Below are 22,313 nucleotides of genomic sequence, written 5' to 3'. Positions count from 1 at the left end.
AATGATAAATATAGACTTTGTGGACCACAAAGTCTTTGTTTTATATTCTTTTTTGTTTTGTTTTTTACAGCCCTTTAAAAATGTAAAAACTATTTTGACCTCAGGGGTTGTATATACAAAATAGTCCAAGAGCTGGATTTGCACAAACCAGTATGGTAGCCACTACCCCATGTGGCTGTCTAAATTACTTCAGTGAAATTAAATACTCAGTTCCTTGGTTGCATTTCAAGTGCTAGTGGTCCCATGTAACTAGTGGCCACCAATTTGGATTGTACAGCTATAGGACATTTCCATCATTGCAGAAGTTATTTTGGACAGTGCTGCCCTAAAGTATGAAGTAATCCTTGATTGGGCCTGCTAGAGAATAGTGTGATATTGAAGCTGGGCATGGTGGCTAACACCTGTAATCCCACCACTTTGGGAAGTCGAGGCAGTTGGATCACTTGAGGTCAGGAGTTCGAGACCAGCCTGGCCAATATGGTGAAAGCACGTCTCTACTAAAAATACAAAAATTAGCCAGGCATGGTGGCGGGTGCCTGTAATCCCAGCCACTTGGGAGGCTGAGGCAGGAGAATTGCTTGAACCCGAGAGGCGGAGGTTGCTGTGAGCCAAGATCCTGCCATTGCACTCCAGCCTGGGTGACAAGAACGAAACTTCATCTCCAAAAAAAAAGAAAAAGAAAACATAGTATGACATTGAAAGAACATGCTGCCATTTTTTTTTACCTTATTTTCAGGGTTTCAGGGTTTTTGTAATTTTTGTTTATTGCTTCCCCTTCTATATAATATCTGGAGATTATTCTTGATATCACACACACACAGTAATCTCTTTGTATTTGGGTGATGGTAAGATGTATTAGTAGCTAGTCTAGAAGGTAGAGAATAGTCCTCAGGAAATTTCATAGGAAATCTTACATTGCATTTTAAATAGCCAGATGAGATTTTTGTTTATTTTTTGTTTTTATCTGTTCTTATTGACTCTTCTAAAACTAGGAAAGCAACGTAAAAAAAAATCAAGAAAATTATCTCTACATATTTCACCTGTAGTATCTGTACATCTAGATGAAATCCTCTCTCTTCAGAATTCCCAAAATCTGCCAAAATTTCTGGCTTTCCAGAAATTGACCTTAATACAGAACAGAAGGCTGAGATCCTGCACCATAGGATAGGCACCAGGCCAGTTTCCTGAGCGTGAGTTCAACACATGAACTACAGTTCTTATGCTTTAATAGTGACTATTCTATACCTTATTAAATAAAATTCTTATGTAATTCCAGATATGGCCTGGGTTGCACAATCAGTTTGTCTGATTCTGGTAAAAAGGGGGCCAGATTCTTAATGATCTTATGCAAGCAGCTGCATATCATGAAAAGTGAAGAGAGCCAGTGAAAGTATTTTTAATTCCTGAATTTTGAGAATCAGGGAAAACAAGATAACATTTTGAAAGTGTTTTCTTTCCATTTGTAAAAGCATAGCTTGCTAAGTGGAGGGTTAAAAATTAATGAAAAGGGGCTTCTTCATATACCTGAGAGAAAATAGAACATTATAAAAAAATCAACTATATTTCATACAACTAGAGTTAGATTTCTTTCATTAATTCGTTCAGTCATTACATTGTGTTCCACTAGATCTTGGGTTGTCTGCCTCACAGAGGGTCCCAGAAATCTCAGCTGAGTCCGTTGGTGTAGTCCATTCCAGCCCGTTGCTTAAGCGATGTCGCTTATACTCCAAACTTTGTATCCATGAGTCAGTTTCTTGAAGTATCAGTGGTCAAGAGTGTCTGGCATAGTCTCTTCTTCAAGACTCCGGGACTGTCATCCTTTGTCGTAGACCCACTTTCTATGCTGTAGTCAGTAGCAGAGGTGTATCACAAGGAAGAGAGGAAAGAAGAAACCACTTGTTAATGATGAGACTGCATAACCATGGTGTTTATACAGTAACCAACAACATCAGGATGGAGGAGAGTTTAAATCTATTGAGGTATAGTACATAACTGTTTCTTAAGATTGGAGCAGTACGGCCGGGCGCGGTGGCTCAAGCCTGTAATCCCAGCACTTTGGGAGGCCGAGACGGGTGGATCACGAGGTCAGGAGATCGAGACCATCCTGGCTAACATGGTGAAACCCCATCTCTACTAAAAAATACAAAAAACTAGCCGGGCGAGGTGGCGGGCGCCTGTAGTCCCAGCTACTCGGGAGGCTGAGGCAGGAGAATGGCGTAAACCCGGGAGGTGGAGCTTGCAGTGAGCTGAGATCCGGCCACTGCACCCCAGCCTGGGTGACAGAGCAAGACTCCGTCTCAAAAAAAAAAAAAAAAAAAAAAAGATTGGAGTAGTGTTTATCTGAAAGCTAAGAACATACTGTGGGCATTGCCAAGGCCCTAAGGCCTTCCAATCTGTCTTGTAAAGTGTGTAGTCTCTAAAAAAAAAAAAGTTGAAAGTTTTTTCTGTACAAAAGTATCTGGAGAAGACCATGCTTCCTCTTTGATTTGACAGAAACTAATCATGTTGAGCTATTTAAGAAACTTAGAATACTCCAAAGAAATTAGTTTTAACATCCTTCTTGTTATAAGGTGAAAAAAATAAATCTTTGTGATTTCCCAGGGACCTTTAGGAACCTCCAGAGATAGTTTAGATGTAAAAGAGTTGCATACTACTCAGCAATAGAAAAAGATAAATTACTGACTGATACATCCAACAATGTGGATTAATCTCAAAACTGTTATGCTGCATGGAAGAGCCTTACCAAAAGAGTATATATACCGTTGTAATTCTGCTCTTGTCACATTATAGACAAGGGTAAACTAATTGTGTAGTTATGGTGAAAAAAAAAAATCAGAATGATTAGAACAAAACAACTGGAAAAAGACATTAAACCCAGACTGAGTATTAGATTAAGAGACTGTTTTGCTGGGTGCAGTAATGACATTGTGGTTATATTAAAAAGAGCATGTGTATGTATGTGGTAAAATTATATACTTGGTGGTTAAGCATGGTGGTGTGCACCTGTGGTGCCAGCTACTGGGAAGGCTGTGGTGGGAAGATGGTTTGAGGCCAGCATTTTGAGGCTGCAGTGCACTGTGTTCACACCTATGAATGCACACCACCTGGACAACATAGTGAGACCCGTCTCTAAACAAAAGTGAAAAATTCTTTATCTGTCTCACTTGGAAATTAATCACATATTCCAAAGAGTAACCATTAATTAATATCAGTTTAACTAAAGTCTTGAAGTTAATTAATGATCTTGGAAGTTGTGCTTATACTGACAACTGAGCAACTTCCAACTTCTGGTATCAAAAAGTTTGGCTGGGCGCAGTGGCTCACACCTGTAATCCCAGCACTTTGGGAGGCCGAGGTGGGTGGATCACTTGAGATCAGGAGTTCGACACCAGCCTGGCCAACATGGTGAAACCTCATTTCTACTAAAAATACAAAAATTAACCGGGCATGGTGGCATCTACCTGTAGTCCCAGCTACTCGGGAGGCTGAGGCAGGATAATTGCTTGAACCCAGGAGTTGGAGGTTGCAGTGAGCCAAGATCGTGCCACTGTACTCCAGCTTGGGCAACAGAGTGAGACTTTGTCTCAAAAAAAAAAAAAAAAAAAAAAAACAGGCATGGTGGCACATGCCTGTAATCCCAGCTACTTGGGATTAGAGAATCACTTGAACCCAGGACATGGAGGTTACAGTGAGTTGAGATCACGCCAGGGCACTCCAGCCTGGGCGACAGAGTGAGACTCCATTTCAAAAGAAAAAAAAAGTTTGTCAATATTATAATTTTATTTAGTTGAACATATAATTTTATATGATTTTTTTTTTTTTTTTTAAATAGAGACAGGGTCTCACCATGTTGCCCAGGCTGGTCTTGAACTCCTGAGCTCAAGCAATCCTTCTGCCTTAGCCTCCCAAAGTGCTGGGATTACAGATGTGAACCACCACACTGGGCCAAATTTTATATTTTTCATAATCATAAATATATATGAGTAATATTAGCTTACCTCATCAGTAAGCCAGTAAAGCTTAGGAAGTTTAATCTGTGAGAAAAGCATTAAAAAAAAATGTGTAGGCCGAGTGACGTGACTCACGCCTGTAATCCTAGCACTTTGGGAGGCCAACTGGGTGGATCATTTGAGGTCGGGAGTTCAAGACTAGCCTGACCAACATGGTGAAACCCCATCTCTACTGAAAGTACAAAAAATCAGGCATGGTGGCAGGTGCCTGTAATCTCAGCTACTTGGGAGGCTGAGGCAGGAGAATCACTTGAACCCAGGAGGCAGAGGTTGCAGTGAGCCGAGATCACGCTACTTCACTCTAGCCTAAGTGACAAAGCGAGACTCTATCTCAAAAAAAAAAAAAAAAAAAAAGTATAGATTTATTATATTCTACACTGGTAAAATCAGGGAAAGGACATCTATTTTTAAATTAGTATTAAAATAATCAAATAATACTGATTTGCCTAAGAATTATTTTGATTACACAAATTTGGATTCTTAAATAACAATGATTTTGACCTGTTGGTTTTTGTGAGTTTTGGAGTTTTTCTATTTGTTGTTGTTTTTTTAAGAGATGGTGATGTCTCAGTGTGTTGTTAGCTGGACTCAGAACTCCTGGGCTCAAATGATCCTCCTGCCTCACCCTCCCAAGTAGCTGGGAATACAGGCATGTATCACTACACCCAGCCTGGGTTTGGTTTTGTGTCCTTAAAAGGCTAACGTGTTTAAAGTATTAGATGTTTAGTTTCATTCTGTTTTAGGAATTCTAGAAATACAGAGTTAAGGAAGTTCTTGTAATTCTCTGTCAACCAACTAGAATAGAGATTGAGAAACTTTATAATCTAATGTATTAATAGCCCTGGAGATACTTCTTATTCATACCATGAAAAATAAGGCTTTTCTTATATCACAGATGCACAGAGAACTTTCAGCTTCAACAGTCTTAATCACAGGTAAAAATTGAGAAACACATAACTGGTCCACATTTCAAAAAGACAGTTCTTTCAATGGTCCTGAGACGTGATCTTGCACTAAAAAAACACAGATAAGACTAAAACCAGATTTTCTTGAGGTGTCTCGTCTGACAGAAAATAGATCCCTATTGTCTACCTGACAGATCACAATATGGTCAGACCATGAAATCAGATTCCTAGCCAAGATCAGTTATCAGCCATGCATAGAACAGATTCATGTATACAGAGGGTGCAGTTGAAACTGGCCTAGGGATTCGTATCCACTGGTCTCTGGGCCAATGTGGACAGGGACATGTGGCTAAGAATCATCAAACGAAAACACATTATCAGAAGAAAAGGAGACAACAGAGAAACAGCAGAAGTAAAATTCTCTGGCTGTTTCTTATTCTCTTGGTACTCTGGGAGCCAAAATGAGACATGCTTAGGTTTAAGGAGCTGATGAAGTGCCCTTCTGGGATGACTCAGTTTAGTTGCTCCAGCAGATGGGAGTCCCTTTGGGCATCTGAGTGGGTGCTACTCTACTGCCAAAGTGTAAACATTTTTGTGAAGTTATATAGGCATGGCTTTCAGACAGGTAACTCATGAATGAGGGACTAGCAGGAATGTAGAAGTAGTTCAGAGAGCACTTGAAGTTTTTAAATTTATTTTTTAAATTGACAGATGAAATTGTGTTTATTTTGTATCCATGATGTTTTGAAGTACATAAGCAATGTGGAATGGTTAAAGCTAGCTAATTAACATGCCTCACATAGATGTCATTTTTGTGGTGAGGACACATATCCTGTTGGCATTTTTCATGACTACAATATATTGTCATTAACTATAGTCACCATGCTGTACAATAGTTCTCTTGAATTTATTCCTACTATCTAACTGTAATCTTGTGTCCTTTGACCAGCATCTCCAGAATCCCTTCCCCAAACTGTGCCAGCCTTGGATAACCACCATTCTTCTCTTTTTTTCTAGGAGACCAGCTTTTTTAGATTCCACTTACATCATTTGTCTTTCCATGCCTGGCTTATTTCACTTAACCTCATGTTTTCAGGTTTATCCATGATGTTGCAAATACTAGGACTTTTTTTTTTTTTTTTTTTTAATGGCTGATAAGTATTCCATTGTTTATATTTACCGTATTTTGGTATTTGCAAGAGGGTCCTGGAATCAATCCCCCGTGGACACCAAAGGATGACTGTATATAACATTTTCTCTTTTATTATTTTATTTATCTATTTACTGAGACAGGGCCTCACTTTGTCGCCCAGGCTGGAGTACAGTGATGTGGTCACAGTTAACTGAAGCCTCAAATCCCTGGGCTCAAGCATTTCCCCCACCTCAGCTTCCTGAGTAGATGGGACCACAGGCGAATTCACCATCATGCCCGCCTACTTTTTAAATTTGTTGTAGAGATGGGGTTTCCCTATGTTGCTCAGGCTGTTCTCAAACTCTTGAGCTCAAGTGATCCTCCCACCTTGGCCTCCCAAAGTGCTAGGATTACAGGCATGAGCCACTGCACCCAGCCAATAATTTTTTTCATGTACAGTGGTCCCCCTTATCCACTGGGGATATGTTCCAAGGCCCCCAGTAGATACCTAAAACCTTGGATGGTACTGAGTCCTATGTATACAATGGTTTTTTTTTCTATACATAGATACCCATGATACCATAGATACCATTTTAAAGATTAAATTATACACTAGGCACAATAAAGGATTAACAACAATTACTAATAATAGGAAAATATAGCAATATACTCTAATAAAAGTTATTTTATTATTAAGTGGAGAACCTTCATCTCTGCATTTAAAGTAAGCAAGCAATTTATTGCTTCTCTTTGGCATGTCCAAATTGCCAACATTACTACTCTTGTATTTTGGGATCATTATTAAGTAAAATAAGGGCTACTTGAAGACAGCCACCTAGATACTGCTACAGTCGATCTGATAACCAAGGCAGCTACTATCTGTTGGGCAAGTAGTATATACTGCATGGATACACCAGACAGAGGAATGATTCCAATACTGGATGGCGGAAGATTTCACTGCACTGCTTAGAAGAGGGCACAATTTAGAATTTATGAATTGCTTATTTCTGGAGTTTTCTATTTAATATTTTCATAACATGCTTGACCAAGGGTAACTGAAACCACACATAATGGGTAACTGACTACTGTACCTGTTGGCCATTTGTATATCTTGTTTTAATAAATGTGTCTATTCAAATCTTTGCTCACTTTTTACTTGTTTTCTTGCTATTGTTGTTTTGAGTTCCTTTTATATTTTTGGATATTAACCTCTTATGTATATAGTTTGCAAATACTTTCTCTCATTCTGTAGGTAATCTCTGTTCATTGGTTTCTTGCTTGTCCAGAAGCTTTTATTTGATGTAATTCTTTTAGTCTATTTTTGTTTTTGTAGCCTCTGCTTTTGAGGTTATATTTTAAAAAATCATTGTCCAGACCAATGTCACCAGGCTTTTCCTCTATATTTTCATCTAGTAGTTTTCATAGTTTGGGGTTTAATCCATCTTTAGTTGATTATTGTACATGATGTGAGATAAGGATCTAATATTCTTTTGCATGTGGTTGTGTACTTTTCCCAATATATTTATTGAAGAGATTGTCCTGAGATATCATTCCATTTATTTGTGTCTTCAGTTTGTTTTGTCAGTGTTTTCGTTTTCTGTGTAAAGATTTTTGAACTCCTTGGTTAAATTTATTCCTAAGTAGTTCACTGTTAGTATAGAAACACTACTGATTTTTGTGTTGATTTTGTATTCTGCCACTTTATTCAATTTATTAATTAGTTCTGTTTTTTTGGTGGACTCTTAGGGGTTTCCTATATAGTAAGATAATTTCATCTGGGAACAGTTTAACTTTTCTCTTTCTAGTATGGATGTCTTATATTTCTCTTGCCTAATTGCTCTAAAACTTTGAATACTATGTTGAAAGAGTGAGCTTCTTTGTCTTGTTCTAGATCTTACAGCAAGAGCCTTAAATTTTTCCTCACTGAGTATGTTATGAGCTGCAGATTTGTCATATGTGGCATTTAGTGTGTTGAAGTGTTGAGATTTTTTTTTTTTAATCATGAAAAGGCATGAGATTTTATCAAATGCTTTTTTGGCGTCCATTGAAATGATCATATGACTTTTGTTTTTCATTTGCATTTGTATCTGTTCAGCCATCCTTGCATTCCTTGGATGAATCCTACTTGATTTTAGTGAATAATCTTTTTAATGTGTTATTGAATCCTTTTTGCTATAACAGTAGTCTCTTGTCATTTGTGGGTGATCCGTTCCAGGATCTCTCACAGATACGAAAATCTGCAGCTGCTCAAGTCCCTGGTATAAAATGGTGTGGTGTTTGCATATAATCTATGTATATTTTCCTATATACTTAAATCATCTTCTTGACCTACTTATAATGCCTTATACAATGTAAATGTGATGTGAATAGTTATATTCTTTAGGGGATAATGACAGGAGAAATGTATGTGTCCAGGACAAATGTAATTTTTTTCTGAGTATTTTCAATCTGTGGTTGATTGAATCCATGGATGCAGAAACCACAGATAGAGAAGGCCGACTATATTTTGTTGAGGGTTTTTGTATCTGTGTTCATCAGGGATATTGGCCTGTGTTTTCTTTTTTTGTTTTATCCTCATCTGGTTTTGGTACCAGGGTAATGCTGGCCTCAAAAATGAATTTGGAAGTATTTCCTCCTCTTCAGTTTTTTGGAAGAGTTTGAGAAGAATTCATATTAGTTCTTCTTTAAATGTTTGGTAGAATTCAGCAGTGAAGCAAGCCATCAGTTCCCGGGCTTCTCTTTGATAGGAGACTTCTTATTATTGATTTAGTGTCACTTATTATTAGTCTCTTCAGGTTTTCTAGTCATAATTCAATCTTGGTAGGTTGTATGTGTCAAGGAATTTATCCATTTCTTCTGAGTTATCCAATTTGTTCAAGTGTAATTGTTCATAATAGTTTTTTATGATCTTCTGTATATCTGCATTATCAGTTGTCATCTACTTTTTCATTTCTGATTTTGTCTCTTTTCTTAGTCTAGCTAAAGGGTTATGAATTCTTAAAACCTTTTAAAAAACAACTCTTCATTTTATTAATATTTTCTATTTTTATAGTCTCTTTCATTTATTTCTGCTCTTTCATTTATTTCTAATCTAATCTTAATTTCCATCTGAGTTTCACCATGTTGCCCAGGCTGGTCTTGAACTGAAAGTGGGGTGTTGATGTTCCCTACAATTACTGTATTATAGTCTGTCCCTTCAAATCTGTTAATATTTGCCTTACGTACTTGAGTGTGTGCATATATATATATATACACACACACACACACACACATACACACACACACACACACACACACACACACACACACACACACACACACACATATATGGTTGTTATACTGTCATGCTGAATTGACCCCTTCATTATTTCATAATGACTTTGTTTCTTCTAATAGTTTTTGACTTAGAGTTTATTTTATCTGATATAAGTGTAGCTTACGCCTGCTTTCTTTTGGTTTTCCATTCACATGAAATACCTTTTTCCATCCCTTCACCTTCAGTCTGTGTGTGACCCTATTGGTGAAATGAGCCTCTTGCAGGCAGCATATACTTGGATCTTTTTTTTTTCCAGTCACTTTTCTGATCTATTTACATTCAAGGTTATTATTGGAATACAGTTGCTTGGTTAGATATAGATTGGCTAATATCTTACAGAGCAATGACATTGTAACCTTTTGGGTTATTTTTCTAGCAGACTGAGACAGTTGACATCTCTACTGGACAAAAATCTACATTTTAATGCATAACTTCACAGTCTAGACCCTAACCAATAATGAATAATGTGTTAGGAAAAGGTATATTTCCTAGAGAATTAAATAATCTTTGAGTAGGCCTAAGAGAGTACTCTCTTATGTTTGAAAGGCCATTCTTTCCCCTTATTTAGACGTATTTGATCATTTTATTTAACTTTATTCAAACTACTAAAATGAAGCTCCCTTTCCCCCTTTTTGGCCATTCTTTCCCTCTTAAACAATGTTAACCATATCATTGATAACTAGGCTGGATGTCAGCCTGTGTTCCTAAACCTCCTAATTCCTGTTCAGACATGTTCTTGTTAGACATTTATTGATTAGCTCAGGGTTTCTCAGCAGTGGCACTGTTGACATTTTGGGCAGATAGTTGTTGTGGGGGTTGTAGGATATTTAGTAGCTTTTCTGGCCTCTACCCTCTAGTTGCCAGGAGCATCCTCTTGGTTGTGACAACAATAATGTCTCTTGGCATTGTCAAATGCTCCCAGGAAGGGCAAAATCTCACCTAGTTGAGTACCGTAGTTAAATGACCAAACCCAGTTCCCACTCTTAATATAATACATTTACAATCTAATAGAGCTGTGATAAATGCTATAGTTTAAATAATAAGATACTGTTATGTATAGAAAGCAGAGATTAATACACTTTGGATTTCTTAGAAGGTACTTTTGGGTTAGAGTGGAAGGAAGAAAAGTTTAAACTAGGTTACAGAAATAAGCACGTTAAAGTCTAGACTACAGGGACTTTGAATATTGTTCTCAGAGTCTTGAACATTACTCCTACACATTGAAGAGCTTTAGAAAGTTTTTGAGCAAGGAAGTGAAATTGGTATGTTTTCAGAACTTTGGTACTGTAACAAAGGAGTGGAATGTGATAAGACTGAGTAGTAGGAAGAAGAGTTTAGAATTAGTTGCCGTGTTCACAAGACTCAGCACCTAGGTCACTGAAAGGGAACTTGGGCTAAGGATTGAGTGGAAGAGAACTGTGAGCTCTGATTCAGAACTGTTAAGTTTGAGGCATGTGTGGGATAACCAGGAGGAAGTACTCAGGGGGTAGTCTTGCAGCCTAAAAAAATGTTAATGGTTGCTTCTTCTTTGAGAAAACATCAAATGACAGATGACGCCAGTGTAGCTAGGGCTGGTGAGGGGGTGGGGGTTGCAGTAGTGTGACCCAGAGCCCCTGGGGGTCCTGGGATAAGGAACTGCAGAGGCTTCAGCAGGGGCATCCAGGGCTAGGGCCCCAGCCAAGGACAAGAAGTGTATGCCCATTACCAAGCTGGGCCACCTGGTCAAGAACGTGATGATCAAGTCCCTGGAAGAAATATGTCTCTTCTCCCTGCCCATCAAGGAGTCTGAGATCATTGACTTTTTCCTGGAGGCTCTCTCAAGGATGAGGTTTTGAAGATTATGCCAGTGCAGAAGCAGACCTGCACCGGCCAGAGCACCAGGTTCAAGGCATTTGTAGTCTTCAGGGACTAGAACGGCCATGTCTAGTGTGGGTGTTAAGTGTTCCAAGGAGATGCCATCCGAGGGGCCATAATCCTGGCCAAGCTTTCCATTGTACCCATGCACAGAGGTTACTGGGGGAACAAGATCGGCAAGCCCCACACCATCCCTTGCAAGGTGACAGGCCACAGCAGTTCTGTGCTGGTGCGCCTCATCCCTGTGCCCAGGGGCACTGGTGTCACCTCGGCCCCGGTGCCCAAGAAGCTGCTGCTGATGGCCGGTATTGATGATTGCTACACCTCAGCCAGGAGCTACACGGCTACCTTGGGCAACTTTGCCAAGACCACCTTTGATGCCATCTCCAAGACCTACAGCTGCCTGACCCCCGACCTCTGGAAGAAGACTGTGTTCACCAAGTCTCCCTATCTTGACCACCTTGTCAAGACCCACACCAGAGTCTCCATGTAAAGGACCCAGGCTGCAGCTGTGGCTGCAACACAGGGGTTTCATACAAGAAAAATAAAGTGAATTATGCCTGTTAAGAAATGTTAGAGGTTAGAGGTGGAGATTTGGAGTTATCACCAGAACAGTCAAATTTACGATTACAGCTTGAAGAGTTGAGGGAGAGGACCGGGAGAGAATTTTGGGAAATTTAAGCAACAATAGACAAAGAAAGTAAAAAAACGGGGGACTAGTCAAAGGTAGGAAGTATCTCAGAAGAGTGGAGAGGAAAGAACTTGTCATGGGGAAGTTGGTCATGCTACATATAGCCCAAGCAGAATGAATACAAAGGAGGAGACTTTGGGCTTGGCATTAGGCATCATTGTTGGCATTCAAGAAAGTGGTTTTGGTTTGAATGGGAGTAGATCCAGAAGGCAAGAGATTGCCAGTGAAATGGGGCTTGGGCTACTTTTTTCAAAAAGCGTGAAGCCAGGCCTAGTGGCTTACACCTATAATCATAGCACTTTGGGAGGCTGAGGCAGGAGGATTGCTTGAGGCCAGGAGTTTGAGCCTGCAGTGAGCTATGATCACACCTCTGCACTCTAACCCAGGCAATAGAACAAAACCCTGTCTCTGAAATAAAAATGTGAAGATGAAAGGACAGAAATGGAGTAGTTCCGCATATCAGCAGTGGATTTGAAGGAAGCTTTCTGTAGGATGTGGGAAACCCAAGATGTTTATAGGCAGAGGGGCAGCAGTGAAGTAAACAGAGAAGTGATGAAGCAGTAAACAGAGAAGTGATGAAGCCTGAGATAAGGCAGAATGCAAAGACATGACTTTGAAAAAGCAGGAGGGAGAAGGAAGTCGTGAAAGGTAGAATTTTTAGATGAAATGGAGGAGAAGTCAAAGGGATTCACACATTGACTTCTGGGCTCTGATCGAATGCACTTTTTACTAAGAATGAGAAGAATGACAACAGAGATGAGATTTGGGAACTTGAAGAGGTTCTGTGGGTAAGAGTGAAGAAAAAATCAGGAGAGCTGAAAGTTTTTGAAGCTGTCAAATTATGGTGATTTGCAGATGTAGTGGGGATAGAGCCTAGAGTAGACACAGCTGGTCCTGTCTCTAAGAGTACACTCAGAGTGACCATGCAGGGAAGTCCTTTCCTATGGGGCAGATAAGCACCCTTCCAGGAATGAACAACTTTTTTTTTTTGTTTGTTTGTTTGTTTTTGAGACGGAGTCTCGCTCTGTCGCCCAGGCGGGAGTGCAGTGGCCGGATCTCAGCTCACTGCAAGCCCCGCCTCCCGGGTTTACGCCATTCTCCTGCCTCAGCCTCCCGAGTAGCTGGGACTACAGGCGCCCGCCACCTCGCCTGGCTAGTTTTTTGTATTTTTTAGTAGAGACGGGGTTTCACCGTGCTAGCCAGGATGGTCTCGATCTCCTGACCTCGTGATCCGCCCGTCTCGGCCTCCCAAAGTGCTGGGATTACAGGCTTGAGCCACCGCGCCCGGCCAGGAATGAACTTCATAGACATTTTAGAGATGAGGTTAAAGAAAAAGATGGAACAGACAGCAAATGTTGAAATTATATTGGGGAAAAATGGCTAATAAAGGCATTATTAATTTGATAGCAATCTTACTAATATAGATGGCTAGATAGAGACCTAAAATGAACCTGTTACAGACTTACAGATGAATGATTAAAAGTCTTTTTTTCTGAGGCTTATGTGGTACTTCTAATTCATGTTTATGCTGTAGGACTCGTGTTAATGTCTGAAAGTTATATTCTCCTTTTCTCTTAGAGATAATATAGAACACTTCTTATGAAAGAGTCTCCGGAAAAAAAAAAAAAAAAAAAAGCATACTAAAGTGTGCATCCTGTGTTGAGAACTACTGGTCTGAACCATTTTAGAAATCCCTCCTTAATATTTTAACAGCTTACTTGCCTGTGTAGTTTCTTTTTCCCCAGTGACTTGTGGTTGACTTGACCATCTTATATTGTGCCATGGTGGGGTGATGCTCCTCAGTAAGTATGTCATATCTACCCCCATGGTAGCTGGTCTTGGGCTGCTGTGGTTTTTAACCATTGTGTCTGCCTTGAATTTGTTTTTTGCTCTGTTTGTTTATTGTCATTTGCTCTTGTATGCTCTTCAGGTAGCACCCAGTGCTACTCCTTCTACACTTACAGTCAGCTGCTTCTGAGAATATGCAGCCTGGGTGAAGCTGGCAGAGCCTCTTTAGTGTATGCCCATACTAAAAAGTAGAAGATGCTGAGTAGTGGTAGTGGTGTGAAGAAACATTTCCCCAGGTCAAACCTGCACACTCTTGAGCCCCTGCTTTGGTCGTTTCTGGTTTTAGCTGTATTTTGAATGGTAGAAGTTGCTGGGAACTCCTCCTCTCTGGATTTGTGAAATGTTATGATAGAGTTGAGAAAAACTGAATTTATAAAAGGTAGAATAATACAAATTCTATGTACCACGTAAAAGAAAGTTACTTACATATCATGCCCCTCCCCCTTTTTTCTTGAAAGCCTGAGTAAAGTAAAACAGAATAGGAACATTGTAGGATGCGGGAGATATTTTTAACTAACACTAAAAATATGCAGATACCAAGTACAGCCAATTCAAATGATGGATATTTGGATTGCATTATCTTCCTTATGAGTGTAAGTAGTGGCCAAACATCTCAAATTTAATAATGCTGTATACTTTATTGTTCACTTCTGAACTCGAATGTAATGATCAGTTGTTCAGAAGAATAATCAGTACTTCAGAAGAATAAGTTGTTAATGAAATCTGAATCTTAGGGGATAATTGTTTTGGGGGCACCAAAAAAAAATGGGGTTGAGCATGTGAAGCAGTCATAAGCATTTTGCACAGCTGTTTCCCAAAACTATGCAGTTCATCTTGTGATACTGGTTTTAGTTATATGAGGAATACTGTCAGACAGCTCTGTCTGTGCTGAGCATTTCTCTGCCGGTCTTGCCAGTGCTTCCTCACTTGCAGCACAGGAGACCCAGGAGCTCTCCTCTGGCCCTCTGTGATGCTTTCAGAGGATCTGACTCTTACTTAATTTTGTAACCCAAACAATATCTGAACATATTCCCCTTTGAACATACCACTTTCTGTGAAAGGATTGTTGTATATGCTATGAAAAGTCAATGAATTTGTTGGTAAATAATACCTCAGATTGAGAATTTTATAGTACAAAATTTCTGTAAGTGCAAATATATAATATTGACAAGTGGATTAAAATGTTGGGAGTTTTGTGATTGTCATTTAAAAAATGACAAAAAATTAAGGTAGTTCACTGGTCTTTTTGCAGTTACTTCTCTGTCTCAAGATGCAATTTAATTTTATGTTTTATTTTGGTTGTATAGTATGGAGAACATTTGAAGTCATACAGTTAGTTATAGATTTAACGTTTTCAAGCAGCTATTCTTGCATAATAACATTCAATTAAACTAATCCAGAAAAGTAACAGAGAAGTAATAGAAAATGTTTGTTTCGTGGATGAATTACTCAATATTTCATAACTGCTGACATTCCTTATCTCAAATGTCAGATACGAAACAAGCAAAACTTAAAATTAGGGCCAAAACTATCAGTGACACATCATAGCATGTTATGCATCCACTTCAATAGCATGTTATGCATCCACTTCAACATTTTTTTTATTAAAAGTAGAAGGTGGGAAGTATACCAAAATAATACATACACATGGTTTAAAACAGAAAATCAAGTAGTACTAAAAGATTTATGTGTACAGCAGCAGTTCCTTGCTTCCAACCCTCCCTAACTTCCTAGAGGCAACTATTTTTTTTACTGTTTTTAGCTGTTTGTTCTGATGGTTACCTAAAGAATTATAAATAATAAGCAGTTGACCCTTGAACAAACAACGTGGGTTTGAACTGCACTGGTCTGCTTATATGCAGATTTTTTTCCACCTGTGAAATAGTGAGACCAATCCCCCCTTCTCCTCAACCTATTCAAAGTGAAGGTAAGGATGAAGGCCTTCATGTAGATCCACTTCCACTTAATGAATAGTAAACACATTTTCTCTTCCTTATGATTTTCTTAATGACATTTTCTTTTCTCTAGCTTACTTTATTATGAATACAGTATATAATACATTCAACATACAAAATTATATTAATTGACTGTTTCTGTTATTGGTAAGGCCTCTAATCAACAGTAGGCTATTCGTAGTTAATTTTGAGGGAGTCAAAAAGTTATACGTGAATTTTCAATTGTGTTGGAGTGTCGGTACTCCTTATCTGTATTGTTCGGGGGTCAACTATACTACTGGTTTTGTTTGTTTGTTTGTTTGTTTTTTGTTTTGAGACAAGGTCTCACTCTGTCACCCCGGACTGGAGTTCAGTGGCATGATCTCAGCTCACTGCAACCTCCACCTCCCAGGTTCAAATGATTCTCCTGCCTCAGCCTCCAGAGTAGCTGGGACTACAGTGTGTGCCACCATGCCTGACTAATTTTTGTATTTTTAGTAGAGATAGGGTTTCACCATGTTGGCCAGGCTGGTCTTGAACTCCTGACCTCAAACAGCCTGCCTCGGCCTCCCAAAGTGCTGGGATTATAGGTGTGAGCCACTGCGCCCAGCCTATACTGCCATTTCTTACCAATTATGGGCATTATTCACTTTCTTTAAGATAAATGAGACAAAAACTATCCCAGTTTTTCCAATATAGTTATGTTTTTTAGTTACCCAGTGCAGAGCCAAGTACTGTACTACATTTATGGGGTTTTTTTGGAACAACTTTTAATTTTTTCCTGAATTTTTTTTTTTTTTTTTGAGACAGGGTCTTGCTCTGTTGCCCAGGCTAGAGTGCAGCTCACTGCAGCCTCCACACGGGCTCAGGCAGTCCTCCCACCTCAGCTTCCTGAGTAGCTGCTACTACAGACATGCACCACAATGTTCAGCTAATTTTTTAACTTTTTGTATTGCCCAGGCTGGCCTCAAACTCCTGACCTCAAGGCCCAAGCCTTTCCTGGAATTTGTATCTGCCCTGTTTTCATCCACTTGTGAAATGTGTTTTATATATACCCTTACTACTTTATAAGTATTTATTTATATCTCTATTTTAGCATCCTTTTTGGGAGAACGCCTCTAAAATCCTCTTCCCTCCTCTAATCCACTGGTTCCTCAGTTTGTCTATGACGTTTGGACTTCTAGTTGCCACTCTTGGATTGTATAACTAATTATTTCATCTCCCTTATTTTGGTGAATTTCATTGTCAGATATCTGTTTGCTAAGAAAAGAATCCATAGAAGTAATTTTCTGGGTCTTTATTCTATATTGTATTCGATATGTAATGTGGATAGGTATAGAATTATAGATTGAAAATCATCTTCCCTTAGAACTTTGGATACATTACTGCCTGCCCGTTCCCCCTCCCCCGTCATCCAGAATTGCTTTTGAGAATTTGTGACATTCTTATTGTTATTCTTTTGTATGTCCTGTTCCCACCCTGCTCCCAGGATTTTTCTTACGGGACTTTTGAAAGTAATCATGCCTAGGTATTTTGTTTTTCCTTTCAAGATGTTTCTGGCCTTTAGTTCCAAGAAAGTTGTAATTGTTTCACTAATTATGCTTGGGTTCTTATGTATTTTATTTATTTTTTTATTTAGAGACAGGGTCTCACCCTGTCACCTTGGCTGGAGTGCAGTGGTGCAAACATGGCTCACTGCAGCCTCAACTTCCTGGGCTCAAGTGATCCACTCACCTCAGTCTCCCAGGTGGCTGGGACTGCAGGCACATGCCACCATGCCTGGCTGATTTTTGTGTTTTTTTATAGAGATGGGGTTTCTCCATGTTGCCCAGGCTGGTCTCAAACTCCTGGCCTCAAATGATCCGCCCACCTCAGCATCCAAAAGTGTTGGGATTAGAGACTCATGACCTCACCCAGCCTTCTTGTGTATTCTGGTTCTGGGAAATGATTTTATGTTACTTTTGTATTAATTGCCATTCTCCCTTTTTGACATGCTAGTTATTTGGATTTGGGATATCCTAGGTGGACCTTTAAGGCCTCTTTTCTTATTTTTCCCATTTCTTTGTTTTCATGATACTTTTAGAAAGGTTTCTTCACCTTTATCTTTCAGTTTTTCTATTGATTCTTATTTTGGCCATCATATTCTTAATTTGCCCACATTTCTATTCTGATTTCTTTCCTTTTCCTCTTCTTTTTCTTCCTTCCTTTCCCTTCTTTTAGCATCTTGATTCCTGTTCTGTGGGTTCAGTATCATCTTATATCTGTTTGAAACCACTAATTAAAATTTCGTGAAGATTTTCTTTTGTGCCCTGCATTACCTAGTTTCCTGCAGTTCTCCGTGTGATCTGCTTAATTGGTTTCCATCTTTTGTATTTAGGCCCACTAGATCTGAAATGGAAGCTCTGTATCTGGGCAGAATCTGTCAATAGGTGGGCTTTACCTTGGGTCGGATACAGCAATAGCCCCTTTTGAGGGAGTATTTGTTTTGAGGGTCTTTCGTCTGGAGAGTAAATCTCTCCTCTTCAGCTTGGCTAGTTGTTGCTGGTGGCCCACTGAGGAGATATGATCAAATTTTCCGTATCCAAGTGGCTGCACAGTAATCTCAATAGTATTTGACCAATGTGAATTCATCTATTCACTTACTCATGTTGGATGGGCAGCATCACCTACATTAACAGGCAAGAAGTTTCCAGTTCTTGGTAAGATAGAGTAAGCTGGCCAGGCACAGTGGCTCACACCTTTAATCCTGGCACTTTGAGAGGCCAAGGCAGAAGGATCCCTTGAAACCAGGAGTTCTAGACCAGCCTGGCCAGTATGGTGAAACCCTGTCTCTACTAAAAATACAAAAATTATCCAGGTGAGGTGGCACACGCCTGTAATCCCAGCTACTTGGGAGGCCAAGACAGGAGAAGCGCTTGAACCCAGTGCCACACTGTACTCCAGGCTGGGTGACAGAGCGAGACTCTGTCTCAAAAATAAAAAAAAAATAAAAATAAAAAAAAGAGTAAGCACACTCCACCCTGTCAGTCCTACTGAATACAGCGATAAAACCTAGGCAGAATGCATATAGCAACTATTTGAGGACCCTGAAAAATAAATAATAGGCAGATTTAGAACAAAGACCAGAATTTAAAGTACCACCAGCTGGGCACAGTGGCTTATGCCTGTAGTGCCAGCACTTTGGGAGGCCAAAATGGGTGTATCAACTGAGCCCAGAAGTTCCAGACCACCCTGGGTAACATCTCTACTAAACCCCATCTCTACTAAAATACAAAAAATTAGCTGGGCATGGTGGCATGTGCCTGTAGTCCCAGCTACTCGGGAGGCTGTGGCATGAGAATTGACTTGAGTCCCAGAGGCAAAGTTTGCAGTGAGCCAAGATCATGCCACTGCACTCCAGCTTGGGCTGCAGAGTGAGACTCCATCTCAAAAAAGAAAAGAAAAAGTATCACCAAACCAGCAGTGAGTTTACCATTTGTTCCCCCTCGTTAATCCTCCAGCATGAACATAACATAGTTCCACCTGGAAGTGGAAATGGGCACCAGGACACACCAGGAAAAGCCTTCTGGTTTCAGCCCAAGTGACAGAAAAGGAAACATCCAAACCTTAGAGTGAGCCCCCCCCCCCTTTTTTTCTTCTTTATTCTCATGTAACTCAGCCCCAAATAATCATGTAGTGGCAATCGAAGCTTGTAGAAGCCAAAATTCCAACATAGGAGAACCTTTCTCTCTAATTGTAGTTGTGGGCTCCATTGATTTTTCTCTCTGTGTGTCCTGGCTGGATCCAAGCACAGTTGCAGAGGTACAAGGCAGTGGGTTAATCAAAAGCCCCATCTTTCTGGGTGGAGGACCAAGGGGAGAGAGCCCCAGGAAACCAGAAAGCACCAGGTAGATGGCAGAGAGGGAAGAGTTCAGGAAAGTGAGCCATGAAGTTGTTCATAATCCCCTTGGCTGATCCCCAAGGTACATGTGCATGGATCTGTTCCTAATCAGCATAAGAAAGGCTTTTGAGAACTGAATTAACAAAAAGACCACCGTCCAAGTCCCAGAATGGCTACACAGTGGCATACATGTGGGATAGATACATAGCATTGCAGGCCAGGCATGGTGGCTCATGCCTATATCCCCGGCACTTTGGGAGGCCAAGGCAGGTGGATCGCTTGAGCCCAGGAGTGAGTTCAAGGCCAGCCTGGGCTACATGGAGAAACCCTGTCTCTACAAAAAATAGAAAAATTAGCCAGGCATGGTGGCATGCACCTGTGTTCTCAGCTACTTGGGAGGCTGAGGTGGGTGGATCACTTGAACCCAGGAGATTGAGGCTGCAGTGAGCTATGATGGCACCGCTGCACTCCAGCCTAGGTGACAGAGCAAGACCCTGTCTCAAAAATAAAAATTAAAAAATAGTATTGCAGGGCTTTGAAAACTGAACTGATATTGGAACCACAGCTCAGAAGACAGGTTGCAGCTTGCAGCCTGAATCTAATTACATCAACTATCTGCTAAAACAAAAGTTTCAGTATTTATAAGATTTAAACAAGATTGAAGGTTTTATAACATAATTTTGCATTGTTCAAAATGGATATAATTCAAAATTGGCATATAAAGGGGTAGGAAAATCTCAACTCATATAGGAAAAGACAGCAGTGCTGAGATGACACAGATGTTGCAGTTATTTGATGAAAGACTAAAATATTCAACCAGCAACTGAAAACACTCCACAGGCAATCTTAAATACTCTTAAAACTATTAGAAAAAGTAAGTTTCAGCAAAGAAATAGAAGATAGAGGAACCAAATGGCAAAAGTATGTGATGCTGAAAAAGTATTTGAAGAAATAATTGCTGAAGACATTTCAAGTTTGGCAAAAGATATAAACATGATGGTTCAAGCAGTTCACGGAACACAACCAGAATAAACCCAAAGATTTCCATACCCAGAAACATCGAAAGCACACTGTTGAAAATTGAGGACGTAAAAATCATGAAAGCATCCAGGGAAAATCATACCACATGTGGGGGAACAAAAATTCAAATGACTGTGACTTATCAGAAACTGCAAAGGACAGAAGAAAGTGGCACAATATTTTTTAAGTGATGAAAGACAAGAAATGTTAACCCATTTTCTTGTATTCTGTTTGCTGGGGAGAAAAAAATGTTAACCCAGAATTCTCTATCCAGTGAAATTATCCTTCAAGAATGAAAGTGAAATAAAGCATTCTCAGTTGAAGAAAAACTAAAGAGAAATTATTGCCCACAGTCTACACCAAAGAGTCTATTCCTTAGGAATTCTCCTAAGGAAAGTTCTTCAAATATAAATGGTAAATATCTGGGTAAATGTAATAGGTTACTTTCTCCCCTTGATTTCTTTAAAATGAGTTTCATACATTGAAAGCAAAAATTAAAATGTTGTCTGACGGGATTTCAAATGCATGTAAATACAATGTGTGAGATCACTGTAACCTAACATTGGGAGAGAGGAAAGGAACCAGGAATAAAGAAACCGGTATGCTGATGTCCTAAAATTTTTACCAATGGGATTTGAATTTATGGAGGTGACAGCACAGGTCAGTGCCAGTGAAAGAATTTACTATTTACATTTGCTGAGAGAAGGGGACATGCCATGCCATGCAGGACCACAGGGAAGCATCAGGGTTTGGTCAGGAGGCAGAAGCAGGCCAGAGGAAAGCCTAAGCCAGAGACTTTATTGGGGCTTCTGTGAGAAAGGGAAGGTGGGGCGAGGTAAACAGTTTAGGATTAGATAGTTTGAATAATTCTTACAGGCTTTATAGGGACTGTCTCTGGTTGTCTGGTACCTGGCCTTAGGTTGATTTAGTGCAGGGGAAATATTGGCTTCGTATGTGAGACTCAAAGAGATGGGAGGGAGCATAGCACTGGGTCAGGCAGTCTGCACCTAAAAGGCATTCCCCAGACAAGCTGGGGAGCACCCCTAGGAATTAGCTGGCTCTGGAAGGGGCAGCCTCTCTCATGGTCTGAAAGATCCCCCAAGATGTCAAAACATCATATGATATAGAAAATAAGAAACATTTATATAAGTGGTATAGTTTTATGAAATGATAGAATAGTGATGATAAGTAGGCTGTGAAAAGAATATTGTAATCAGCATCACCACTTAAAAACTATATGAAGAGATACAGATAAAAATGCAGTAGGGGCCAGGCGTGGTGGCTCTCACCTGTAATCCCAGCACTTTGGGAGGCCGAGGTAGGTGGATCAGTTGAGCCCAGAAGTTCAAGACCAGCTTAGCAAACATAGCAAAACCCCGTCTCTACTAAAAATACAAAAAATTAGCCAGGCGTGGTGGTGTGCACCTGTAATCCCAGCTACTTGGGAGGCTGAGGTATAAGAATCGCTTGAACCTGAGAGATGGAGGTTGCAGTGAGCCGAGATCCATGCCACTGCACTGAAGCCTGGGCGACAGAGCAAGACTGTGTCTCACGAAGAAAAAAAAGTGTGATAGGTAAATTATTATACTAAGTGTTTGTATAATGCAAAAGAAGGCAAGATAGAACAGGAATCAAATATAGGAAGCAAGCAGAAAACAAGTGAAATGGTAGGCAGATTTGCCAATAGTTACATTAAATGTAAATCAACACTCCAATTAAAAGA

General features: G+C 39.9%; 1 protein-coding gene across 3 annotated transcripts in view; it reads left to right on the top strand.

Annotated features, from left to right (window-relative positions):
• Positions 1 to 22,313, top strand: part of LOC105492236 (NEDD4 binding protein 1) — an 85,850-nt gene that overhangs the window by 32,462 nt on the left and 31,075 nt on the right. The window lies entirely within an intron of this gene.

The sequence above is a fragment of the Macaca nemestrina genome, chromosome 18 (assembly GCF_043159975.1).
Source record: "Macaca nemestrina isolate mMacNem1 chromosome 18, mMacNem.hap1, whole genome shotgun sequence".
Taxonomy (NCBI): domain Eukaryota; kingdom Metazoa; phylum Chordata; class Mammalia; order Primates; family Cercopithecidae; genus Macaca; species Macaca nemestrina.
This window is presented reverse-complemented; position numbering and strand designations above follow the sequence as displayed.